This window comes from Rana temporaria, chromosome 1, assembly GCF_905171775.1.
Source record: "Rana temporaria chromosome 1, aRanTem1.1, whole genome shotgun sequence".
Taxonomy (NCBI): Eukaryota; Metazoa; Chordata; class Amphibia; order Anura; family Ranidae; genus Rana; species Rana temporaria.
Window position 1 is genome coordinate 606,983,324 of NC_053489.1, and position 10,486 is coordinate 606,993,809.

General features: G+C 36.9%; 1 protein-coding gene across 1 annotated transcript in view; it reads right to left on the bottom strand.

Annotated features, from left to right (window-relative positions):
• The window catches only part of SLIT2 (slit guidance ligand 2), a 397,141-nt gene that overhangs the window by 145,684 nt on the left and 240,971 nt on the right, over window positions 1-10,486 (bottom strand).

The window sequence follows — 10,486 nt, forward strand, 5'->3', positions numbered from 1 at the left end:
AAGTTGATGTACAGGCTGGAATTAAGTTGCTTATGTCCTTTGCTAAGATTTATGTAACAAGCAATGGCGCTTCGCCAAAATCATTTGCACAGATAAGCAATTCCAGTTATAGCGTTTCAGTAAGACTGTTCAAATCTATTGTCAAGGATGACAGACAATGAAAACTGAATATTCTTTGTCTTTTTTTTTTCTAAATAAGTTACAACTGGGCTGCTTTACTGAAGGCGTTAAAGCAGAACTATGTCCACTTCTTAAAAAAAATATATGTGCTGCAGGACATAATTATAGGTGTCCTGCAGCATCCCACACGTCTTTGTTGATCCTGCCAGTAAAGTCCACCTAATGCAGCTTCCTGTGATGAGGTGGCAACGCTGATGCACTGCTCCTGAATTCAGAGCAGAGTTGCCACCTTCATGTAGGCTGTGCTTGCTTGCACTACAGTGGGATAAGAAGATGTTGCAGGGGGCATTGTTTATCACATTGTCACTGCTAATTGACAAACCTGTAGCCAAGTCCCACCCATTTCTTTCTGCATTGGCAGCATTGTCTCTGTTGTTGAACCTTCCCATTGTAAAATGCAGTGCCTGCGAAGGGGGAACGTTATAGACACAAATGAAGGAGGATTTGGCTCAGTCATGGAAGGCAACAAAAGTTTTTGTTCGCGTTACGAGGTTTGTGCTTCAGCATAACTGGATTTAAAACTTGATAAGACCGTCATACCTTTAGTTGTATTTTAAGGCTTCATTTCCATGGACGTTTTTACAGCCACTTTTCTGAGCGTTTTTTGCAGCTTAAAAACGTCTCTCCATGTTAGTCTGTGGCCTCATGCCCACCATGAAGTTTTTGAGCTGTAGATGGCTGAGCCGTTTTTAAGCTGCAAAAAAAAACAGGACCAGTGCGTTCTGAAGCTCCAGCTTTAGAGCTGTAAAAACGCCAGACGTTAAAAAACGCTCAAAAACGCTACCGCGCTCAAAAAAAAAAAAAAAAACATGGACAGGCGTTTTTAAGCTGTAAAAAAAGGATAAAAAAAGGGGCTGTAAAAACGTCCATGGAAATGAAGCCTAAAGAATATGTTTACATTTTAGAAAATGTTACACCTGTATGTAAAATGTTAGAGCCCACCCCACCCCTTAATGACACCCTCCCCACTCAAAGTGACAGAAGTGAGGGGTTCTTCTTCTCCCCAAAGCTGTTATCACATTTGGAAACCAGCGCGGGTGTCATTTTTTAAATTGAATCCGCAAATAAAGAAACTACAAGTCTTGTCTGCCATCATGTGTGCAATATTTTGCAGGCAATGCAATGTAATTTATTTTTTTACCTGTAAAAATATGCACATTTTATATTTTTTTAATTGAAGGTGAACTTAGCCTTTAAGACTCTTCATTCAAAAATATGTGTGAATGTTTACGTGAAAATTATAATTTTCACATATTAAAAATTATTAAAATTATTATGATGCAGACATTTGGGAATTCAAAGTGAACAGAAATTGTGCCTTTCACATTGATGGATTAATTAATATTCACACAATTTTTGAGTGAAGATAACTACTTTAGTAAATCAGGCATATAGAATTGGCCTCAAACAGTTTCCAACTTAATGGAAATGTTGGTGAACAGTTACCATCACCTCTGAAGCTCACTACTGCACATCATCATTTGTTTTTTTAACACCTTTTTTTTTACGGTGAAAATCAGCTGCATATATACAGAATACTGGCAAATAGTATACGAGTCAACAATTTTTGTGATTCCTTAGTCAACTTAACTCTATATTATTTTGGTTAGGAAGTTATTATACAAAATATAGGAACATATTATAGTAATAACAAAGTTTCAGTTAGAACCTCTTAATTTTAGCAGTTTTATATATATAATATAATATTTTTAAAGTTGCTTTATCCTTTATGGACCAGACACATCTTTACAGTTGGTTATAACTAGGGATTAGCCAAATGTTTTTTTGGTGCTGAAACTGATACCGAAAATGAAAAATACAAGATCCGAAAACGAAATGGCACCGATACCAAAAGTGACTGTTTAAAAAAAAAAAAAATTATACAGAAGATGGTCAGAGACTGGGGACATGGTACAGGAGATGGTCAGAGACTGGGGACATGATACAGGAGATTGTCAGAGACTGCAGACACGTTACAAGAGATGGTAAGAGACTGGGGACATGGTACAGGAGATGGTCAGAGACTGGGGACGTGGTACAGGAGATGGTCGGAGACTGGGGACATGGTACAGGAGATTGTCAAAGACTGGGGACATGGTCAGAGACTGGGGACACGATACAGGAGATTGTCAGAGACTGCAGACACATAACAGGAGATGATCAGAGACTGGGGACATGGTACAGGAGATGATCAGAGACTGACATGATACAAGAGATCAATGCACCCTCACCAGTGCCTGTCCGATGCAGCCAGCCAGTGTCCCCATTATTTACACGTTGAATACCCAAATCATGTGCAAATGCAATAAGTAAAAAGTAATTTGCTTTTCACATAACTGGTTAAAATTAGGTAAATATTAACAGTTTGGTTTGTGCGGATTTTCAACTCCTTTAGCAAATTTGCCTCATTTTATCATTGGGACAAACGGGGTGACATTGTCCATCACATATTTTATTTTCTACATATTTTAACTATACAATGTTGTTGCTTCTACAACACTTGGTGAAATCATAAAGGGCTTAACATTTAAATTATTATTATTATTTTTTTACAAACACTACAAAAAAAATCACAAATGTTTACAAAAAACAAAAAAAGACAAGAGTGAAGAGAAAGGATGAGATTAATGAGGGGCTAATTGTGGCTAATTAAGAAAGAATCTTTACAAAAACCTTTAAGTTAATTTCACATTACGTGTTTCCTTCAGTCCTTGATGTTATCAGATCGCATAGGGCGGCTGTGATTTGCACTAATAAGGCCGAAGAAGCTTTCTACAGTATTACACTGAATAACTGCAGTGTCCAGCTGCCATGGTAATAATTCCAGCAGGATCTGCTACGGTTGACTTCTGCTTGTCAGGAGTTCGACTTAAAAACTGTATCTTAACCCAAGATTAAAAACATAATATATTGCAGCGTATCAGTCCTTAGATGTGGTGGCTGCAATATTTTTTTACAGGCGTTTTTTTTTAATTTTCTTGTAATTACTCTGCCAGTAACATACTTTCTATCTTAGGGTGAAAACCCTTCACGTAGTATACTGTAGGGAGAAGGAGAAGCATTGTCACCCTCGGACAGGAAGTGTTTTAGGACTGCAGAACACCGTTCCCTCTCCTTGTCACCATAACAATGGGAGGGGTGTTGTGTAGTGGTATTGGTAACAATGCAGTGCAGGCTAAGGAAGCTCACAAGATTCCAGGCAGGATCAACAGGTATTCTTTAGCACTTATAGATACAAATATAACAAAATGCTTCCAACGGTATATTTAAAGCAGAACTATAGGCAAAACTTTTTTATTTTATTTTGGATAGATAAGGCAGTGTTATAACCTTTGCCAGATTTTTTTTCGCCATCTGTGTCCCATTGCAGAGATTTTCCTTTACTTCCCGTCCCATAGCCAAATGAAAAATTAGAGGAAATCTCTGTAAATTAGGGTAATTCTGTGGGGCCCCCAGGTTACCAGGAATTGTGTCCCCAGGCCATTGGAAGATTTCCCCTCTTACTTTTCTGGGGACAACCCTAAATTTGTTATTTTCTTTCAATAATAATGGTAAACAGGATAAAAAAGGGGGGGGGGGGATCTCATTGACTGGGGCGCAGACAAGAAGAAAAATTGACAAGCATTCTAACCCTCTGCACTTTTTTGTCTTAAGTTTAATTTTTGTCTTAAGTTATACTTTAACAGACCAAAAGGAAGTAAGAGAAGTTAATTGCTATTGTTTATATACACTTTAATCTACAGTATGTTGTCAAAATGCAATGCAGACGCTCAGGGGTGCAGCTTGTTTTCAGGTGCTTTTCCTTGCGGCTGCAATTTGAAAGGTGCATGGACTTCTTTTCCTGTGTTTCCCACAGGTACAGCAGCTCATTCAAATGTTTAGTCTGCTGTGCCTGTGCCACCACTGTACAAAAAAACACACAGGACATGCACAGGGGAGAGAAGTGAGCCAATAACTTATATGTGCATCCTGAAGGCTTACTGATGCCCTACAGGATATATATATATATATATATATATATATATATATATATATATATATATATATATATATATATATATATATATATATATATATATTTATATCTTTCTTGTTAGTGCTACTTACTTTGCCAGCTTTTTGTTGCCCTGTCCCAACTTTTTTGAGATGTGTTGCTGCAATCAATTTAAAATGACCTTTTATTTCTTAAAATTGTAAATTTTCTCAGTTTAAACATTTCATATGTTTACTATTTTCTGAGGCTTTCAAATCATTGCATTCTGTTCTTATGTAGATTTTACACAGCTCTCAACTTTTTTGGAATTGGGTTTGTATTTATGTTTATATATACTATATATATATATATATATATATATATATATATATATATATATATATATATATATATATATATATATATATGTATGTGTGTATGTAGCAGATTTTTCAATGGTAACTAGTACTAATCTTGAGTTATTATTGATTTATTTATTTATTTACATATTGTAAATGTACATCAAATTAATAGTGATGGTTTTTAAATTTGCTTAGTTTGTTACTAAAGAACATGGGAAAATAGTAATAAAAAAAACACAGCAGCTGGGGATCTTTTTTAAGAAGCACTGCAGACATGATATAATGCGATTTCTGATGCATTACAAAGCTGACGTTCATTCACTGTGCTATGTCAGGACATAAGTAACTAAGTTATTGACTATCTCTGATTGCCTGGAATGTCCCAGGATTTCTTTTAAATTTGTGTCAATACTTTGCCCCAGAAATGGCCACGTTTTTAGTTTTGCCTAAGTGCATGATAAAATCTTTTCTTTTGCTGAATTAGATTCAGCTCTTATCACATTTCCATTTTCAGTGGGCTTTTTAAATGATATTTATAGTAGTCCTGTATTTTAAATTAAATAAAAAAGTATTTTATAAAGCAGTTCGGCAGGAGGTAATAAAACGGAGAATGCATTGTTCTGCGCTCGTCGGCAAACATTATTACCGGGTTTACCAACAAAATGTCCCTGGAAATTATGGAAAAATGCTGCCAACTATGAAGAACCCATACAAGAAAAATATAAACGATCAGAAATCACGGCGTAATTAGTAGATGGATGCTAGTTTACTCTGCCTATTTAAAGTAGGAAGCACGTCTAATAGAAAACAGCAAACTTTCTATTTCACGTGTACATTGAGTCATTTAGCAAATGCACTCTGACTGTGCTGGGCTGACAGTCAATCCCATAACTGAAGGAAATAATGACCTTCAGCCGTTCAAATGTCAATTTGATTTATAGGCTCCTTTAAAAAAAAATCCATGAGGGCCAAAAGCCTGTAGTATACACTTAGTACAGCCTGATGAATTTACGACCAAATCATAACACAATGCAAATGCTAATCAGAAACACAGGAACATAGGACTGTGAGCGGTCTCTATTCCTGATAGCCAGCCTGGGTGAACATATGTTAATTGTTACATGTCACGCTGGTGAGCAGATGTATAAAACATTAAAGTTATGTACTGTATTACGCAATGTAGACATTTCCAGTGAGCTTCCTGTTCAGAGATACATCTGCCAGCGCAGGACGAAAAATGAAAGAATGCATCTGATTGGTTGTTTTGGGCACCACAAAAAATGGTCTCAATAAACATTGAATGCAGTCCTACATCAGCTTATGTGATACTGCGGAGACAAGAGCCAATGGAACCAGTGATAAATAGAGCCCATGATAACTCGTGATAATGGGGCAGATTAAAGGGATATATTGCGGTGGATTTACTAAAGACAAATAGACTGCAGTCTGCAAGGGCATTTGCTTGCAAGCTTAGTAAATGAGGGGTAGCTCTGCTAAATTCCACCATCTAATCATGTGCAAGCAAAAATGCGGTTATTTTTATTTTACTTGCATGGGATTGGATATTCTTTGCAAAGCTTTATTTAATTTTTAAGCTCTGAAACCACTGTATTTGCATAGTAAACCACCTAATTATACAGCACTTGAAATTATATACCCTCATATGCAATACTAAAACAGTGCTCACAAAATTATAAAGTGCAAATTCCAACCTTTGTGAAGTGCAATGTCACATCACATAAATAATTTATCTTAAAAACTTAAAAACTATCCTTCAATATTGTAAAATGTCTCATGATGCAAACAAAACAGTGCTCTGTGCTCCAATATATCCACTGTCTCAGTGCCAATGTGTAAAACAAATCACTCCACTTCTTATGCTGTAAACTTTATATCACGCCATCTGTGCCACCTAATAAAGTGCCTTTCACCTGCTGTGCACACTTCCCCAACTTCGAGAGAACTCACCGGATACTCTGATCCCTTTTATATACAAGTGGGAACAGTATATTTGCAAGTATGACAATGTAGATTACGTTTTAAGTTCCTGCTGTGTCTTCTAAATAATGGAAAAATTCAACTAACCTAACTCAGAGGCTTTACAGACTCTATACTCTGTGCCTGGACTGTGCAGATACATATTCCTATGTCCACACCGAAAATATGCATAATATTACATCTTAGCATTTAACTACCCTCTTCAAGAAGACTGAACGTCTAACTACTGGCAGTGAGCAATATCTACCTTGAGAATGTGTATGAGGGGTTTAATTCCCCAGAACAGCACAAAAATGGAAAAAGCTAAACATAAACAATGTGGATAATAGTAAATGATAATAATAATGGGAATATCAGCCTTTACTGCACTGAAATCCCATGCAGTGTTGTCAGCCCTGTCTGAGCTCTTCCCTGCTGGACTCCTTCTGTTATTAAGATGGAGAGACGGGAGTGATTTGTAGTCCAATAAAGAGACATGGGCAGGCCTTAAAACACTATCTGAGATTTCAGTGCAGTAGAGGTATTGGGGTTGATTTACTAAAGACAAATATACTGTGCACTGTGCAAAGTGCAGTTGTTCCAAAGATTAGTGGATCCACTAAAGGCAAATAGACTAGAGATGCACTCTGCAAAGGAATTTGCTCCAGAGCTTAGTAAATAAGCAGAAGTTCTGTTGACTTCCATCATCCAATCATGTGCAAGCAAAAATTATATTTTTATTGGGTAGTCTGCAAAGTGAAGCTTTACCTCATTTACTAAGCTCTGGGGCAACTGCACTTTTGCAAATTATGTTGTCAGTGAAAAAAAGTACACCAGATTTCTGAAAGGTTCAATAGGTATTTGTTTAAAGTGAAAAACATGAGGAAATGTGTATTTTTTGGGACACATACTGAATATATATATTTATTTTTATTATTATTTTTGTTTTTTGTTTGCTCTGACATACACTTATACCTTGTTCCATTGAGGAAAAACTGTAAAGTCGCTGACCTGTTTGGTGTCTTGTACCCCTTCTTATGTGTGCATGTTACTATGAAGTTTTGCTGTGCAAAAGTGTCAGTTGGAATAATGCAGAGATACCGAATGAAAAATAAAAATACTAGCGGGAGAATGCAGCACTAAACAAGTAGACCAGTCCTATTACTACACCTCTTCAGCATTTTCTATCAATTCACAGAATAACCGAAGTCCCAATCACAGCTAATTCTCTCATATTCTTAACAGGAACATTACAAGACACCCGGGACCTTTTGTTCAGGACAAGAACACAGTTTCCTATACAATAAAACCTTCAACAACAAAATAACCAATCACACAACTCATCTCCCCTTGTTCTTCACAGCATTTTGCCTAATAATAAAGCTAACCTTGGCTTTTCTGATAAATTCTGAAATTACAAGGCAGCAGTATGAAACCTTATGGCAAGCAATGCTGGCACTTGTAGCTTCTCAGCAGTTAAAGGGGTTGTAAAGGTTTGTTTTTTATTTTCTAAATCGGTTACTTTAAGCTAGTGCATTGTTGGTTCACTTACCTTTTCCTTCCATTTCCCTTCTAAATGTTTTTTTTCTTTGTTTTCTTTGTCTGAATTCCCCACTTCCTGTTTTTCCTCAGTAAGGTGTTCAGTAAGCTGTTCTAAATGACTTTCCACCGCTCGGATGATGGTGGAAAGCTTACTGAGGAGAAACAGGAAGTGAGAAATTCAAACAAAGAAAAAAAACTTTTAGAAGGGAAATTGAAGGAAAAGGTAAGTGAACCAACAATTCACTAGCTTAACCTCCCTGGCGGTATGATTATTTCAGAAAAAAGATGCTGAAAGCGGTACCATTATTTGCAAGGAAATTTGGCGTTTTATACTGTAGGCCTGTAATTCTTAGGAATAACTCACTGAAATCTGACCAAACCAATCTAATAGGCATCCCGGGTATGACATTTTTTAAAAAACAAAATGATAAATTATAATATAATAAATAATTATAAATTATTATAACAAATAATAATATAATTCTAATAAAAATTATTCAATAATGTAATCAACTCAAAATCATTGAAATTTGCTCAGTTGCAGAATTGTTGCTGTCATTATTTTTTTTTTTTTTATGACGAATTTCCCCACAAATCGCTGCAAGTGATTATAATTTATTATCGCTGTTTTCTAGCTGATCTAAAACCATTTTTGACATAAAGGGACACTTTTGGTTGCTATGGACAATATACAGTTTGCAGGGAGAAAGAACAGTTTTTATTATATAAAAGAACATGTAGGACACTGGGCAGACCACTAGGGACAAGGGGGGTGTGTGGATTTTTTTTACATACAGTACTGTAATCTATAAGATTACAGTATACTGTATGTATAGTGTTTGTTTACCTTTTTGAATTTGGCGCCGATCTCCGCCCCAGTGCGTTGTAACGTCGCAGGGAACGGATATTGGCGGCACAGGAGGACACTGTGTGAATCGAGCGAGGTCCCGCTCGCTCACACAGCGCGGTGGCATCGCTGGATCCAGGAACAAGGTAAGCCAGCGCACGCTGCAGGCTCTGCATAGCTACCCCGAGCGTGACTCGGGGTTACCGATTTTGGCACAAAAAATCCACCCCGAGTCACGCTCGGGAATACCGCCAGGAGGGTTAAAGGAACCAATTTAGAAAATAAAAGACGAACCTTTACAACCCCTTTAAAATGTCCTATGTATGGGTCCCACAAACTACTATTTACTATATCCTGAATTATACATGTGAAAAAAAACTCAAAAAATAAAACAGCTTTAAGAAATTTTGATTAATTGCAGCTGAAAGGAGTAAAGCCTGTTTATTTTCCAAATACATTTTCACTTAGTAATTGTGGTGAAAAATCACTATGCAAAAAGTACCAGATCTTGTGCAAAAAAAAAAAAAAATATAATAAAAAATAAAACAAGATTCTTGATTGAACATGATTGGATGAACATGATTTAAGTCAGCACAACTTCAACTCATTCACTAAGCTAAAAGCAAAACCCCTTGCAAAGTGAAAGTTCACTTTCCAACACAGACAGGCTTTACTTCTTTAGTAAATCAGCCACATTGTGATAGCTTGTCAGCAGCTCTGCTAATAATTCTATATTTTATCTACACAGTAATAAATATAATTACAATAAAAGCTACAAGCTGGCCAGCAGACGCTTGTAACCATTTTTTATATATTAGATCCCCCCTCTCTAAAGCTTTAGGTCTCTGTGCAGAATGTGTATGTTCTCTACTTAGGAAATCAAGAGAGAGACAGAGAAAGAACAAGGGCTTGTATGATCGAAATACAAACAGGTCTAAAAGTCTGACCAATGCACTCTCAGGCCTCGTACACACGACCGAGTTTCTCGGCAAAAACCAGCAAGAAACTTGCTGGGAGGTATTTTTTTGCAGAGGAAACCGGTCGTGTGTACATTTTCGTCGAGGAAACTGTCGAGAAACTCGACGAGCCCAAAAAAGAGCATGTTCTCTATTTCCTTGACGGGAATGGAGAAAATTGGCTTGTCGAGTTTCTCGACAGCCTAACAAGGAACTCGACGAGCAAAACTATGTGTTTCGCCCGTCGGGTTCCTCGGCCGTGTGTACGAGGCTTCAGGATGGGGCAAGTACATGCTTTGTAATATGTTGTCCTGCATTGCATGGGATTCACTAGCTCCGAGTTGTCCATGTACATTGTCCTGAAGAGTGAAGGTGAGAGACGGGCCAAGATGAGGTGTGGACTGGTAAAAATAATTTTCCATGCGGTCATTTAATTTTTGGACGCCTAGAGTCTCTCGTTTTTTTTAGTCAGGGCACCCTTTAAAATTATGGACAGTCTCTCATTTCTAAATTGTAAAAAACCTTTCTAATAGATTTATACAATGCAGCAACATCCACACGTAGGACACCCAATGTTAGAAGTGATTTATTCTTCCACAGCAAATACACTTTTGCACACTGGTACTGACTAGTATTACAATGTTTCTCT